Here is an 18,013-nt window from a genome sequence, read left to right on the forward strand (position 1 = left end):
TCATATCTGGAACTACTAAGTGTGCAAAGCAGTTTTGCTCATCAAAGAAAATCTACCGTCCATTTTTTAAAAAAATAAAGAAACCCGTTTTCTTTGAGATTTTGGTGCTTAGAATTTGCTGACTTTAGAACTTCCTTGTGATGTTTTTGTTGTCAGGTTAATCTTTCTATAGAAGATATTCTAATTCTCATGGCTGTTATAGTGACATCATTTTGTATTTTTACCTTGTTAGTGTTTTACAGAGGAAATTCTTCTACCTATTTTGAGTCTGCTTTTATTGGGAGAAATATATTCTCCAGTGTCAGGCACTTTTAACAGCAATCATTTACCTTTACTCTACAATGAACTTACAGTCAGAAATAAGGGTACCTAGCTCTCTAACTCTCAAATCTAGGTTAAAGCTCTTTTCTTTTTTCATGTTTTTCTTTTTTTCTGTTGTTCTAATAAGTCTTTTGGACAGATTTCCTTATTGTACCTGTGAGTCCAACCAGTTTCTTACTCTAGTTATTGAACTAGAGGGAACTGAGACCAGAGTGCTTTTCAGTCTTTCCATATTTTGATTGTCTAGAAAAAATGATCCATGTAAGAAGTTCAGATGTTATCAAACTGTCAAGTACCCACTTTGACAGGAAGTAGCTTGTCCTTAAGTGTGATATTCTGGCTATTCCTCCAATGGAGAGAATCATGTAAAAGATTAAATGGGGCATATTTTTTATCTTGACACAGAAATAAATGTTTCTGCTGTGATTCCCATTAATTGTGAAGGAGAATGAATGTCTTGGGACTGGAGCTTTTGTTTTGTATTGTAACTTTTGAGTTGAATAAACGTTATAAAATTATTTGAAAGATAGTAATAATAGCTAATATTTGCCTAGCATTTCAGTGTATTCGTTCTTTTTTTCCATCTCTTGAATTGCTTTTGAACTAACAGATAACAAGTGGCTTCCTATTATAATTTTAAACATACATTTACTTTACTGTAAGTGAAGTTGAGCATTATTTAATATATTTAAGTTCTATTTGAATTTCCTTTCCTGGGCATTATTTGTTCATATTCATTGCCCTTTATTAATTAAATTGTTGGCATTCTCTTTTTGACATCTATGAGCTCTTTACAGAATAACAAAATGAATACTTTACTGGTGGTGTTAATGTATATGTTTTCTCCAATTTTGGTGGGATTTTTTATTTTTATGTAAGTGAATTAATCAATTTTCCTCTTATGATTTCTGTGTTTTGTGTCATACTTAGAGAGGTATTTTCTATTCTGAAATTATTTTAAAAATACATCCTATGTGTTCTACCATAGTTTCATTTTGTATATTAATTTTTTCTCCTCTGTTAGTAAGTTCTGTCATTTAATCTATTGAGTACAACGTAGGGATCAAATTTTTCCTTCCTAGATTCCTATCCAATTTTCTAACAATATTTTTCAATAATTCATCTTTTCTACACTGATTTGAAACATCTAGTTTATCATATTCCATATTTCTATATGTAATTCTTTCTATATTTTGACTTGCTATCCTATTACATTCATCTATTTTTTTCTTTATGTGTAGTTCCACAGTTTTAATTATAGAAGTTTTATGATGTGCACCAAAAGTCTCAATCCATTCTATTTTTCCCCACAGAATTTTACTTGGCTAATCATACTTATTTGGAAGTCCACAGGAACTTAAGAATCAGATTATCTAGTGGAAGAAAACCCCGATGATATTTTTAATGGAATCTCCTGGAGGAAAATGACATTTTTATAATGTTGAAAATTCGTATCCAAAAATTTGCCACGTATTTCTTTCACATCTTTTTTGGGATTCTCAATAAAGCTCTTGCACATTTCTGCTTTATTTGATTCCTAGTAATTTCATCTTTGTAACGGTTATGTAAAATGGATTCTTTTCTTCCACCGTTTAGTTTTTCTAATTCAGTCATGTTTATTTATTTGAAGGCTATTGATTCTTAAATTCTATTTTTTTCTAACCAGCCAGCTTGCTGAGTTTCTATCATTCTTTGTAATAATTTTGCAATTGTTTTTTTGAGGTTTTAAGGTAACAAACAATATTGCCGTCAAATAATGAAAAGTTTGTTTTCTTGTTTCCAATTTTCACAAGTCTTACTTTTTTTTTTTTTTTTTTGCGGTATGCGGGCCTCTCACTGTTGTGGCCTCTCCCGTTGCGGAGCACAGGCTCCGGACACACAGACCCGGCGGCCATGGCTCACGGGCCCAGCCGCTCTGGGCATGTGGGATCTTCCCAGACCGGGGCACGAACCCGGGTCCCCTGCATCGGCAGGCGGACTCTCAACCACTGCGCCACCATGGAAGCCCAAGTCTTACTTTTTGTCCCCTTAATTTTTTTTTATTAATTTTTTTTTTTGGCTGCATTGGATCTTTGTTACTGTGCGCAGGCTTTCTCTAGTTGCCGTAAGCGGGGGCTACTCTTGGTTGCGCTGCGTGGGCTTCTCATTATGGTGGCTTCTCTTGTTGTGGAGCACGGGCTCTAGGCACACGGGCTTCAGTAGTTGTGGCACGTGGCTCAGTAGTTGTGGCTCACGGGCTCTAGAGCACAGGCTCAGTAGTGGTGCATGGGCTTAGTTGCTCTGTGGCATGTGGGATCTTCCTGGACCAGGGCTCGAACCGGTGTCCCCTGCATTGACAGGCAGATTCTTAACCAGTGCACCACCAGGGAAGTCCCTCTCCCCTTAATTTTTTTTTTCTATTGTCTAGTTGTTTTGGCTAGTATTATAAATACTATAAAAATGGTGATGGTAAAGAATATCCTTCTTGTTCCTGACTTTAATGGGAATTATTTTAGTGTTTTTCTAATAAGTATTTTTCTGGTTTTTAGTTTGAGAAATAAATATTTTATTATTAAGAGATTTTGTCATGTATTCCTATTTTATTAAGCAATTTTATCAATTCTTTTCATCTATTCAAATAATTCTATGTTTCTTGTTGAATTAATTAATATAATAGATTCTTTTGACAGATTTTATAATATAAACTCTCTTTGCATTCTTTCATTAAAGGTTTCTTGGCCGTGTTACTGGGTTTTACTTGTTAATGTTTTACTTAGTATTTCACTTAGAATTTTACTTGTTAATGTTTTATTTAGAATTTTAGAATGTGTGTGTGTAATAGTCATTTTTTTCTTTTTTTTGCATGTGTGTATTATTGGATTTTTGTTGGGGACCACAGATCCATATCTGTGCCACTTATACTGTAGAGTCATTGGGTTTAGAATTTGTGCCAAATTTTTCTTATTTTAATAAATTATCATTATTTATTACATTGGTGAGGTTTATAATGGTATAATTTACATGCAGTAAAATCACCCCTTACAAGTGTATAATTCGATGAATTTTGCAAAATGTGTACAGTCATAAAACCGCTACCACAATCTCTCCCCAAGGTCAGTACCCTCCCCCGCCCTTCCAGTCCCTAGGACAACTAATCTGTTTTCCATCTCTGTGGTTTTGCCTTTTCTAGGTTGTAAGGTTAATGAAATCATACAGTATGTAGCATTTTGTGTGTGTGTCAGGGGGTGGGGGGTGGGGAAGGTGGAGGTGTCTGTCTTTCACTTGTCATAATGCTTTTGCAATTAAGTAATTTTTTTGCATGTGTCAGTAGTTCTATTTTATTGTTGAAAATTTTATTGTTTTGATTTTGAGTTTTCTTATACATGTAGAAAAAAATGAAGCAACAGTAGTTAATGTATTGATTCAATAGTAGAAGAGCTTCATGACTATTAATACCGTCAGGGTTTTCTATGGAAAATCAGTTAATCTTAATAATACTTGAGTTTTTGCATCAAATTTATGGATATAAGTAAAGCTTTCCAAAGTTTGTTTTATAGAAGGTAAATCATATATTATTTTAAATGTTATTGTAAATTCAGTTAAATGGATCATTAAAAATAAAGTTACTTGTTTTGTGATGAGAAGACAAATGTAGGTTTTGGTAGAGCACAGTGTCATAGTAAAGACAATATTTATTAAATTAAACAATGTATGGAGAAGGAAGAAATGTGCTTGGGGGCTTCCCTGGTGGCGCAGTGGTTGAGAGTCTGCCTGCCGATGCAGGGGACATGGGTTCGTACCCTGGTCCGGGAAGATTCCATATGCCGCGGAGCCGCGGAGCGGCTGGGCCTTTGAGCCATGGCTGTTGAGCCTGCGTGTCCGGAGCCTGTGCTGCTCAGCGGGAGAGGCCATAGCAGTGAGAGGCCCGCGTACCGCCAAAAAAAAAAAAAAAAAAAAAAAAAAAAAAAAAAAAAAAAAAAGCAAAAAAAGAAATGTGCTTGGACTTGGATGTAGTGAATGCATAGTACATTTTTGTGCCCCCAAAATGGTGCGTTCTATCAATCACTATAGAGGCTGTAATAGTCAAAGTTACCAAATATGTTTATATATGAAGAATTAGTTACAGTAGTTACACTACATGATGTTTGTTAAATACAGGAAAAGCATTTGGCATGGCAATACATGGTTTTTCTTTTTACTGTCATCAGTCATAATTTTAAAGTGTCTGAGCCTTTGAATGAACGCTTTGTAAGCAATCTAAGTGTCTGACAGTCATTATTCTTTTCTGAATGAAGCTTTTATATTTTCTTTTCATTTAATTTGAAATCACTTGAAAATATTTAATCAAAGTATTTAATAAACAGAGTATCAAAAACTTCATTTTAGTGGATAGGGAGGATTGTAAACCAAACTGTAAGACAAGAATACATTGAAATGTATCACTAGACAAGCAAGGGGAAAAATTAAACAATAAGAGCTCAAACTAAGTGCTAGATTTAAGAATTTTCCTTTGAAATACTTCAACTTGGAAGACTTTTTTGATGAAGCTTCTATATTTAATTGGATACATTTATCAGTACTGAAACTGAATGCAGTTGAAAAGATCTGTGATTTTGCAGCACCTACATTTGACAAAACACTGAAAAGAATTATAGAGATACCTTTTATGACAAATTTTTTATATTATAGAAATTTTTGAAGGTAATTACTCTGAATAAAGAAAAATGAGAGGACCAATGAGGTATTTGAACTGAAATATTTACACTTTTCAACATATAGAATTGAGATATTGTCAATGCAGCAAAATTTGGGGGACAAATAGAATTGAGAATATCCTCTGTGTAGCAGAATTTGTCATGTCTACAAGGTATTTCAGCAACTACAGAGTATCTTTTCAATGAAAACTTTTCATGGTCTATAGCAAAGAGTTAACTGAAGATGCCCACAATTTCAAATTTATTTACCATAAAATACATCGTTGAGGAAAATTACAGGCAATTTTATGGAAAAAATTTAAATAATATATAGATACAAAAGAGATATTGTTTAGAATAATACCAGCAACTTGGTGTAATAGACAAATATGGCTAAATACATGACAAATATGTGAAAATATAATGAAAAATCATTGTGCTTAGGTGCTTATTTTATTTACTGGTAATATATAGATACTATCTCATAGAAATAATGCTATGTTTCAAAATAGTTTTGGAAGAAAGAAAGGTTATAGGTTCACTGATATAGTAGAACTAGTCAAAAATAAAAAAGTAAATACATTAATAGTTATACAATTTTATTCTTTGATACCTATTTTCACTTTCAAAGGAATCCCCAAGTCATCCTATGTTATGCCCACCTCATAACAAGATATTCACTGCTCTTTGAAATACTGCTTTTTGACCTCCTTAGGTCTCCAAGTACAAATTTCTTTAAGTTAGACTTTTTATACAATTTACTTGTGATACTATCTTCTGAGGTAGATTGATGAAGTTGGGGAAAATATTATCCCCCCTTTGTAATTGTTAATATAAATATTAAAATAAATTTTCATGTGTTTATATAACACTGTTTGCTATCTCTTTAATTTTGTTATACCAGATACCTTGAATGGAAGTGACTTGGGTCGCTCTTGGCCTGTGATTATTCCTAAATATTTTTATTGTCATTTATTTATTTTTTGCCGTTCTATAACTTTACTGAACAATCAGCAGTTAGTTCCCATCCACATTAACTGTCTGTAGATTTTTGAAAGTGGTGGCAGGTACATAGGTAACCAGCGTATAGAGCTTGTTTGGTGAATCTTCATCTTCATTACGTTTTCTGGACAACCGCACACGGATACGGTATGGGACATTCCTTATTCCTTTGGCGCAGCAGCTTTGTTGAGCCCGGTGTCAACGCGTACATCTGGAGTTCCCATTTCCTTCCTGGCAAACTTCTGGATTTCTTTGAGCGCCTGAGGGGCACGCTTCTTGAAAGGCACTCCAGGGATGCGCTTGTGAATGTTGACAGTGTATTCTCTGGTCACCACCTCCTTGATGGCGGACCGGCCCTCCTCTTCTCTCCGCGCTTCTTTGCCGGAGCCATCCTGACGGGCTATTGTCCCTATTTTAGAGAAGAGGACGCAGAGGACCCTAGAGAGCCTCAATATTTTGTCTCAAACTGGTACGTGAAAGGGACGGACTCTTATTCTCATCCTTCAGTTGCAAAACCCGTGTTCTTCCTTCAACTTTACTCTGATTTTCCTTTGAAAGAAGAAAAAGGGAGGAGAATTGACATTTAGTGAGTAACCGTGAACCCAGTGCTATGTTTGGTATTTTCACCTATATTAGTTTATTTAATCTCTGCAATACTGCAAGCTAGATGTTTTTATTCCTACTTCGTGGATGGGGAAATTGAAACCCAGGAAGGCTGAATAAATTGCCAAAAGTCACACACTTTACAGGTAGTGAAGCTGGAATTTACACATTTTGTTTTTACGAAGCAGTCTGGGTTTAATTAAAAAGACAAAAAATTGGGGCTTCCCTGGTGGCGCAGTGGTTGAGAGTCCGCATGCCGATGCAGGGGACACGGGTTCGTGCCCCGGTCCACGAAGATCCTACATGCCGTGGGGCGGCTGGACCCGTGAGCCATGGCCGCTGAGCCTGTGCGTCTGGAGCCTGTGCTCCGCAATGGGAGCCACAGCAGTGAGAGGCCCGCGTACCAAAAAAGACAAAATATTGGAGCTAAATTGTAAGGCATTCAGTTTATTAGGATTAAGATCTTAATGGTTATGGTTGACTTCACTTTGAGATATAAACCACTTTTGTGCTTTTTAAGAACACACCATTTGGGAAACTCAATTCAGAAAGTTACAAGGTGGCAGTGATTTATAAACAGTAGTTAGTGGATTGTCCAGGAATTTACTTCCCTTGTTAGAATAAATACCCAAAATGGTTTCTTGTTATGTGAGGGGTCATGGCTATTGATGCTGGAGATAACTTGAGTGCCACAAGCCTAGAGTTATCTATAGAACAATGTTACACTAACTTGAATTTTAAAATGCTTCTGGCCAGTCAGTATTTGCTTAGGAGTGGGAGGGGATGGAGAAGGGTGGAATCACAAAGAAGCCTGAGGAAGCTTTTGGGGCTAGGTAAGGTGCATCTGCTGTGCTCGTAACCTCCTATTTCTTTGTTTCCCTTCTTTAACAGTTCCCCAAACTCTATCCCAACATGTACATTCATATAGATACACACACACACAATTTATAATTTAGTATCACTTAAATTAAATGTTAATTGCTCCCAAAGTATAATATCTTATGTAATGTAATCGTTTCTCAGGCTTAAAGAATTTACAACATTTTCCAATACCAGAGAGTTAGATGGGGAAGAGATTTTGGAATGTGAAATGGCTTGTGTTTTTTCCGTGAACTGGCTTAAGAATGCTCAAAGCTGAATGTTCAACGTCTTTTAGCAAGACTATGAGTCCCTGTGGCATGTATTTTAAGGAAAGATACTATTCCCAGCCACATAGCCTCTTTATTAGTCTTACTTGTTCTAATGTCCTCATTTATTTGTTTTTATAAATTATATATATTCCTGTGAGCCACACGAATAATTTATTTTTTGGAACAATTCGTCATATAAATAAACATAAGTTTTAAGAAAACTTGTTTTTTTTTTTTTTTTGCTTTCTGAGAGACTTTTTCACTGGCTTAGAGTTTTCTAGGTTAAATTAGGTCCTTTGGAGGATGCAGCTCATATTTTTTGCTCTTATTCTTTCATTTCTATAAGGTTGCTTATTTTTCAGTGACTAGAGGGTTAGAAACTAAGATTCAGGGAAAAATGAATGATCCCTCCTAGCAACGTATTTTTCAAGTTGTCATTTCTTGAGGGTGGATGCAAATGGCAAAGATACATGGCTTTCCTTCAGTTCTTCTTCAGTTTTCACATAGATATTCGGTAGCTTGAATCTATAAATAAATGAGCCTATCAGGAGTAAGATGCTGTGAATAACAGATCTCCTCTGATCACTAAATTCACTTAAACAATTGCATGTATACTTTTAAATTAGTATCTGTGACACTTTTTGAAGTGGGCAAAGAAGTGCTTCCATAGCCAAGTTTACAGAGAAAAATGAGAAATATCTCATGAACCCAGAGTGAGGAAGGCTTTTGGTGGTCTCTATAAAGTGAGACGCTGAAATGGGTTTTGAAATCTAGAAGAATAGCTCACAGGTAACTTTGCTGTGTTCGTGCGCAGATGAGGCTCATAGAGATAAAGCATTTAGAGAAGAGGGAGCAGGGGAGAAAGGCACAAACTGTGTGGACGTAGGTATCATGGCAGAAGGACACACTGAGTCATTAATCTGAGCTATTTACAGTGGATAATTCGTGAGAAAAGGATAGAACATTTAGACCAATATTTAAATAAATTCACCTAAGAAGGAAGGAATTATACATATGACTATGATTCTCTTGACCACTGCATATTCTATATATTGCAATTCATCCTCAAAGAAAATAATTCTCTTTGCTTCCCCAGGACTTAAGTGTGCACAAATTCTCAGCAACTGTTTATGAGGTTTGACATCCCAAAGTTCCCACAGACAATGTTATTGATCTTTTTTTTTTAACATCTTTATTGGAGTATAATTGCTTTATAATGATGTGTTAGTTTCTGCTTTATCTGCGCTAGTATCTAGCACCTGTGTATTAGACTCACATTCCTTTCTTCCCTCCCATTACCACTGTGATTCCTTCCGCACAATATCCCTACCACCACCCTCACATCATCTCATTCTCTCTCTTCTCTCTTCTGTGCCTAAAAAAATAAAGAGAGAAAGGAAAAGATGAAGGGTAGATACCCTGAGGCAGGTAATGTTTCCTCCTTCCTCTTCCATGGCCTCGCCTCCAGGCTGCATCTCGTGGTTTCTTCCCTCAGCTCAGTAGTGTTTGACATCTTTACCTCTGATCTTGGTACTAGGCTTTAGAAGGCAATGGTATTTTAAGGATTTTTTTCTGTATATTTTCAAATACAGTTGAACAGAGTAACTTTTTAAACAAAAAAATATGGTGATTTCCTCAAAAATCATATTAAAAATGCCTCCAAAGGATTCTACAGACATTAAGAATTAAGTTTCTGCAGTTCTCCTGGCAAGTTCATAAATCTCAGGACCCCCTCTACTTTTAGGGAAATGGAAAAATACCTTGGGTGAAATCAGGCAAGACAGTCACTAGTCAAGGATGTACTTGAAAAGCCCTAATTGGGATCTCCTTCACTCTTTTAAGGAATATTGATTTTTTTTATGTTCTCAACCTTCAGAACTAAATCAAAACTGAATTTTCATGTTTTCATGAGTTGATTTTCCCATTGTGTCTTAAAGCATGTTCCTTATTCAATCTGCCTGATATCTACTACATGTTTTAGAATGTAATTAATTAAAATATTCACTATCCTCAAGGAGGTGATGTCCAGCCTAGGTGATGAATATGAGTGCTATTTCCAATAATAAAGTCTGGAGACTTACAATGGAGAAACATATAACATTTGAATTATTTTGACTTCTATATAGTAAGAATTTTATGCCTGTTTTCTTTAAGAAAAGGAATTTTTGAGTCTATCTATAATCGTTTTGTTTCTGTTAGTGAAAAGAATTGCAAAAGAAAGTAATATGCTAATGTCCCCTTTGAATTAGACACTAATCATTTTATGTTTTATTTTATAGAGTCTTTGACCAGCTTATTCATGAGAATGTGCTTTCTTCTTCTCTTCTCCTTCTTCTTCTCCTTCTCCTTCTCCTTCTTTTTTCTGATGGTGAATCTGGCCTCCTTACCCCAGATGAAGTGTCATGAGTTTTAAAGGACATCCCCACACTGGGATAAATACTTTCAGAGTCCATACATTTTATAATGGATTAGCTTGTTCTAAATATAGTAATTTAGAAATACTCTCTTCACATTTAGCTAAAAATATATGAACTTGCAGAAGTTCATGATTTGAAACACATGCAGAATAACTGTTTTGTTATTTTATCACACACTTTTTTCTGTGCTCATTCTTTTATTTTATAATGGAAATGAATACTTCAAGTGACTCTAAATAGTTGAGATGCCACTTTATAATAATATTTTCTGTAAACTCCATGAGAACATAAAGACTAATTCTGCCACACTTTCTAGTATGTTTCTTCTGGAAATACTGTATTATCACCTTTGATCACTTCTAATATTAAAGTTGGTTTATTGTCTTGATTTTTCTGTGGATCATATGTTTATCCAATTAAACATAAAGGCTGATTGTAAATTGGTTCTCCTAATACACTCTCTGACATTTCAGAGGGGAAAAAAAATCCTGTGAGCTATTTATATTTACATTTGAATTCAAGTACACGTTCTCATACAGTACAGACTTCACCTTAGACAATTTCCTCAACTAATAATATACTTTCAGCAGCTGTGTGGGAGTTTAGGATCAATTTAGCTACATTAGCTTGTTTACAAATAATGCTACCTAAAATGATAAAATTTCAAATCATGATGTCAGTACTTCCTCTGGACTTGTTTCCTATTATTAGGATTTTCTCAGAAAATGTGTGCTGCTGAGTTGGGGGTGAAATATTTGTTTACCTCTTGTCCTCTAATATTTCACTCTGTTTTTACTGTCAAGTAGATTCAGAAGGCCTTCTCTGGTAAATCACTAAAAGAGACCTGAAGAATTATCCTGTTTCAGCTTCTTATTTGAAGATAAGGAAAATGAGGTTTAGAAAGGCAACATGACTTGTCCAGGGTCACATAGCTGGTTAGAACCCATGCTTTTTATCCAGTGTCATGTTCATTCTGTAGGTGAATAAGTGAAATTGAGAGAGTATTTGACTTTGAGACTCTAACGTGTCTTTTCTATGTAGACTTTTATTCCACGGGAAATGTCATTTCTACCCAGACTCTTATTCCATGGAAAATGATGTTTATGTTTAAAATAGTAAATATCTTAGAAGTTGTGAGATTTGCTTGGACAACGGTGACTAAAATGATAACTTTTAAGTATTTTCTAAGGAAATACATTGTGGACAATGTAACGTTGAGGTTAAGCAAAAGCAGAAAAATGAAAACATAATGAAGACTCAATAAAAAACAGGAATATTGATTTTTAAATAAAAATCAATCAAGGTTTAAATCAAGGTTTAAAACATGATTCTGAGTCTTCCAGATTTCTCATGAGAGGCCGTGTCTACCTTGGTACCTTGGTAGAAATTGTTCTCTAAGAATATTCTATGAATTCTTTTTCAATTAGTTACTAACACCCTTGATTATTGGTTGAGTTCTAAGCCTTATACTGGCTGTTTTGCATGTTCCGTTGGGCACCACTGTTCTCTTAGGTTAGAATCTCCTTTTTTGCCCTCTGAAGCAGAAATGGCCTTTAGTAGCCATCCCTGAAGGTGGACACAATGGAGGGGAAGAAGAATCATTTTTTAATTTTCATTTTGGCAAGTTAAAAGTACCTTACTAAATCAGTGTTTTGGGATTTGGGTTAAGGTTCCAATATCCAAAAGTAATACATAATTGACACTAAGTTAAATATCTGTATTCCACATGGCATGAAACTATTGTTGTCTTTGTGGGTAGTCACATCCTGGCCGTAGAGTGACTTTTCTTCCTGGGAGCCTACAGAACTTCATCCAGCAACATTCCAGCTGGGGGTGGGCATACAAACATGGACAAAGCACTGTTCTTGAAAGGTACCTTCCCTAACCTCTTTAGCTTACAGGAATCTCTCCCTTTTTCCCCAGTACACATAGTACTTCATTCTACATCATTCTGCACTACTTTGTAATATGTATAACTTGTCTTGTCTGAGACACTGTAAGCTTTTTTAGAGCGGTGCTTTTATTTTTGTAAATTCAGATATTTATTAACTTCTTGCCAAGTCAGAGCAATGATCCATTCAATAAATGTTTACTGAGCACTTACTATATGCCAGACACCGTTCCAGGTACTAGGGATATAGGTGTGAAAGATTCAGGAAAAGCCCCTTCCCTCATGAGTCTTCTATTCTGATGGTGAGGGTGGGAGGAAACCCTAAACACACAACATGAGTTAAGAGAGAGATACACAATATTAAGAAAATATAAGGGAGAAGAAGGGTAAACAAGGGGAAAAGAGGTTGTTTCTTTAGATAGGATGATCAGAAAAAGGCTCTTTAAAAGTGACCTTTAAGCTAATACTTAAATAATGAGAACAAACCAGCAATGGAAAGATTAGGGGTAGGGAAGGAATGTCCAAGGCAGATAGTTCATGAGGGGGAGAGTGATATGAAGCAAGTTGTGAGTGATAACAACAGCTGAATCATGCAGGGCCATATAGGGCCATGGAGGAAAGGAGTTTGGATTGTGTTCAAATGGAAACAGGAAGCCAGTATAAGGTTTTGGGGAACAGAGTGGTATTATCACTTTGGCTGTATTGGGAGAAAACGTTGTAGATAGACATGAATGGAAGCCAGCTCTTCATATATTTTATTGTCTTCTATAGACCTGGATGGAAAGCAATCTTGATGGGTCCCTTTGGATCATGTGGGTTTTTTTGTGTGTGTATGTGTATGAGGGTGTCTTGGGGAGCAGTAGGATGTGGGTTATTCTTCTATATGCAAGCGTAATTAGAGATATGGGAGGCACTGATTGAGTCGAAAAGGATCTTGATGACTGAGGGAGCAATAGAACTTGAAGGAAAAGACAGACTGTATTTGAAAAAGGAAGTCAAGCAGGCATGATGGGGCAGGCAGGTGGCCAGGGAAAGGAAGAGGACAGACCTGGACCTGGGCAGGCAGGGACTCACTATGATACGGGTGGGTTGAAGGCCGACTTGAGATAGTTTAATGAACCCAATGAATTTCCATGTTTTCTTTTTTCCTCCTTTTGTTGGGCCAAAGGTAATATGGGCTAGAGTGATGTGGTCTAATATTATGTAGTCACGTATACATAAAGTACACATACGTACTTTTCAAATATTGTCATGTATTCGTCCCAGCAGTTTCAAATTGAGTACTACTCGTCCACAACCCCTTATCCAAAACCCTCGGGGATAGATGGATCTTGGAATTAAGAATTTTTCAGACGTTAGTTAAGATAATATGATGCATGTACTAGATGTTACCTAATGCCCTATTGGAGTCTGGGGTGGCACCCTGTAATGAAACATATTAATATATTTCTTTTACTGAGAAATAGTTAATTTACAATGTTGTGTGAGTTTCAAAGGTACAGCAAAGTGATTCAGTTATACAATTCTTTTTCAGATTCTTTTCCATTATAGGTTATTATTGAGTATAGTTCCCTGTGCTGTACAGTAGGTCCTTGTTTTTTAATCTCTTTTATATAGTAGTGTGTATATGTTAATCCTGAACTCTAATTTATCTCTCCCAAACATATTAATATTTCTGCAGCAAAACATATTATTATTCACACAATATGGGAAACATTAAGAATATAAGTAACCTCACATCAGTTCAGGTGAGGTTTGCAAATAAGAGAATTTGTGCTAAGCTTTCAAAAAGCTTCCCATTTTCAAAGTTTTTTTAAAAAAAATTAGAATCAAGAGATTTTTACTAAGGAGGAAATTAAGGTTTAAGGAATTTAGGTGACTTGTTAAATAGTAGGGCTGGAATTTGAGCACTGCCTTGGCTGACCACAAACTCTGTGATCTTAATCACATTATACCACTTCTATAGAAATGATGACCGCTGTTTATAAATAGCTGTCCTGTATATAAAAGCACATATATGTGTATCGAGAGATAGATAGCTATAAAGGAACTACAGTAAAAAATGCCTGCTAATAACTTTAAAATCTAACCATTTTCTGTGGATGAGTACTGTCTCTGTAAGTTGTTTTATATTGTTTCTAGCATGGTACCAGCTATAATATTAATAATGACAAAATTATCTTGTGATACGTTGAAGAGTTAATTATGATAAATCTAATTAATGACAAATGACCTAATTTTGATAAATGATCTAAATTATGGTAAATTTTAAGGACCACATTTTCTCCATTATTCTGCTAATTAACAGAGAAAATTTTGCATAATTATAGATGAAAACAATCTCATTTATCTTAACAGAACTTTAGAACATAAATTCAAGGAGTTGTTTAGGCTGGAGGCCATTGTCTATATTGAGTATTTGCTCTACTGGAAATAGCCAGTTAAACAGTATGGGGCTCTGCAAGCAGGGAATGAGGATGTTCTAGATTAAGGGAGAACACTGCAGAGATGGAAAGTTCTAGAAAGATCTGAAAATGCTAAGATTGTGGTTATTAGAGCATTTAACATGCATTTACTGTGGCGACCAAATGACTTTTTTTCTTTCCTGAGATTCTTTTAGGACTGTTTTCTATCTTAAAAGTTACCAGAGAAATATTAGCTTTACTGAAATATACTGATTTTGAGCAGGCAGAGTTATCGTGCTAAAGAAAAGTAATTTTTAAAAACATTATCTATCTTTTGCTTATTTAATTTTGTAACTTTATTTCAGACTATTCCATGTATGTATGTGTATGTGAGTCTGTGATTGTGTGTGTGTGCATGATGTACAGTTGATCCTCATTATGTGCGGGAGTTATGTTCTCTAAAGTTGCCATGAATACTGAATTAGCGGATACTGAACAGTGTTCCTAGGGGAAATACAGGGTGAGGTTCTACTGAGCCTCTGGTCACCACATTTTTGTCAAGTGATCAGTACATAATTTTGTTTTTCAAAACCTTATTCGATACGTATTGTTGATTCATTAGCATTGAACTCATGACCTACAGCACTTTAACTCATGGCTGAACAAATGCGTCTAATACATGTATTTCCTCTGTGAGACATGTCACAGCCCTCTCACGCTTAGGGACACTAGCCAGCAGTTCAGCACTACACAGGGAAGGGGGGGTCATTTTAAACAGCAAAATCACCAACAGAGAGCACACACATGAGAAAAACGTGGCACGAACCAGACCATGAAAAGGGCTCTTGTTTACAGTATGAGACCTTAAACAAGAAGACAGAATCGCCCTGTCCTACCTCAGGTGGGAACATGACAGGTGACTCTGTGCAGGTCTGTGAATGACCGTGAAAGCACAGGTATTGATTTTGTGGTTACAAATACATTTTAATGAGTAAGAAATTCACAAATCAGGAATCCACAAGTAATGAAGATGGACTGTATAAGAATGCACCTGTGACATGTTTTGGTTAGTACAGGGTTGGAATTCTCTCTTGTTATGTTCTGTCTTTTAATTTATGATACAGTTACTGAACGCCAGTGTGCCCAATGCACAGTGAGGCCAAACAAACATAAACATCGGAATTTGAAGCAGAGAAAGGTTTATTGCAGGGACACGCAAGGAGACGGGTGGTTTATGCCCCCCAAACCCCAAACTCCTTGAAGGGTTTCAGCAAATCACTTTTAAAGGCAAGGTGAGGGAGAGGTGTGGTTAGTTGTTGCAGACTTCTTGGTGTGGGAATCCTTTGTTCTTGCAGCTGTCCATGTAAGTCAGGTTGTGATGTTTCCATAAACTTCCAATAAGGCAAATGTTATTCTCTGTTCTTCAACTTTTCCCCTCTGTATGAATGGACTCTTAAAGGTCAGAGCCCCGAGGATAGGCTATCCTGTATATTTCAGGCTATAGGCAACATTCTTTTTACAAAAGGTGCAGAGCCAGCATGACTAAGCACAGGCAACAAAGCACAAGGGTTAAAGTAAAAGGAACAGATCTAAGATGGAGTCAGATTTGTTCTTCCCTGTTACAGTACTTGGTAGATAGCCAAGCCCATTCTGTACCTCCATTTGTTATCAGTCGTAGGCAAATATCTCTAAGGGCAATATGTATCATCTTCTATATACACGTGTGTCACATACCTGAGTATTTAAGCACAAGCATATTTAAGAACATGTGTATTACTTGTATATACGTACAGAGGCAGAGCAAGTGAGAGAGTGAGTGAAAGAGAAAGACGGTGAGAGAGTCCTGACATATTGATAACAGAAGAAAGTAATTTTTGAAAGTAATGAATGTCCTAATTATTCATGCATAAAAATTCTTTGAAGTACATAAAATTAATTTACCCTCTTCTGTTTATAGACAATTAAAATGAAAAGGCTTTGTAATTAATATAATCTTAATATTATTTTAAAAGACAGTTAATGTGAAGCCATCCATTTTCAGACATAGTTAATTCAGTTTTTGCCACACTTGTAGCTACTGAATTGGTGCTTGGCTTCGCTTTTTTTCCCCCTCCTTCTTAATATAAAAGTCAGTGGAATGTTTGCTTAGTATATTACCAACTCAATTCTTTGTTCATTTATCAAACTTAATTTATGCCTTCTAGTAATACTGAATAGCACAGGAAAGTAAATATAGTAATCAGGTGGCCTTTTGGGGGAAATTCTGCATTCGATTGTTAATAAGATCTAGAATTGAGGCCTCTTGGAACTAAATTCGCTAGGTTTGTATTATATTTTGTACTTAGAGATTTTTCATTGCCATACTTTGGGATCACAGAAATACTTGTTCATTTTAATTTTTTGTCTGTTTAAAAAACTAATTGGGAATAGGGAATAAAAAATGGGTGCACTGTCCATCCCCTAATCTTTAGGCTCTAACTCAATGCCTCAAACATCAGTTCAACAAATACTAATGCAGATCACTGTGCTACATATTGTTGAGAGAGTGGCTGAAATCGAGGGATGACTCTTCCCTCTCTCAGGACACTCTATAGGGAGGGAGAGGCAAGACTGGTGTGACTAGAACACAGTGTAGAGTGGAAAGGTTATCCAAGGACTAGCAACAAGGACTGTGAATTGATAAACGAGGCTGATGTTGAAGGAGAACAGAAAAGAGAGCATTTAGACTGGGATGTGTATTCCAAGTAGCATCTGTTAGGTAAGAAGAGAGAGTGTGGTTCATCAGCAGATCTTGCTGGAGCTGGGCATTCCTGAAGGTAAATCGTGGTGTGGCAAATTTTCGCAAGGCTGCAGTGGTGATTGGGACATAATGGTTCAGGTCTTTGAAACAAGGTAATATGGTAGGACTTTAATAAATAGACAATAAAGAGCTATTGCAAAATATTGAGCTAGTAAACTCAGAGCCTCAAATCCCCTCTAGCAATGGCATTTAGAAAGATTAGAAGAGATGAGATATTAGTGGCAATGGAACCAGTTAGGAATTGTGTGAGTGGTAACAGGAGACCTGAAACAGAGAAGGAGATTTGAACTAGGAAGATGGAGATGAATGTGAGCGACATTGTCAAGAAAAGCCACCAGGGAAGCCCAGGATATGATTTTAATGTAGGAAATACTGTTCATTTGGCTGAAGAATTCTTTGCCCCAAACACTGAGTTTTTTTCGAGAATTTACTGCTAAAAGTTGTTGTTCAGGTTTTATATGGAGTGGGGAAATGTTTATTATTTGTTTCTCTGCAGTTTTGCAAGTTGTACTTATCTGTGATATTAATCAGATATTGTATATGAATGATCCATTTTTGAGTAACAGGGACAAAATAAACTTGCACTTAATATATTTAGTAGTGAAGCTTTAGAAATATCCCTATTAAAATTTGGAGTGGACTTCCCTGGTGGCGCAGTGGTTAAGAATCCACCTGCCAATACAGAGGACGCAGGTTCCATCCCTGGTCTGGGAAGATCCCACATGCCACGGAGCAACTAAGCCTCTGTGCCACGACTACTGAGCCTGCGCT

The 18,013-nt window shown here is 36.1% G+C and overlaps 1 protein-coding gene and 1 pseudogene across 1 annotated transcript in view; one reads left to right on the forward strand and one right to left on the reverse strand.

Moving 5' to 3' along the window:
* Window positions 1-18,013, forward strand: part of KCNH8 (potassium voltage-gated channel subfamily H member 8) — a 384,779-nt gene that overhangs the window by 10,631 nt on the left and 356,135 nt on the right. The gene's annotated exons all lie outside the window — the stretch shown is intronic.
* Window positions 6,012-6,387, reverse strand: LOC112397783 (60S ribosomal protein L31 pseudogene; annotated as a pseudogene).

The sequence above is a fragment of the Neophocaena asiaeorientalis genome, unplaced genomic scaffold (genome assembly GCF_003031525.2).
Source record: "Neophocaena asiaeorientalis asiaeorientalis breed wild unplaced genomic scaffold, Neophocaena_asiaeorientalis_V1.1 scaffold154, whole genome shotgun sequence".
In the NCBI taxonomy this organism is placed as follows: Eukaryota; Metazoa; Chordata; class Mammalia; order Artiodactyla; family Phocoenidae; genus Neophocaena; species Neophocaena asiaeorientalis.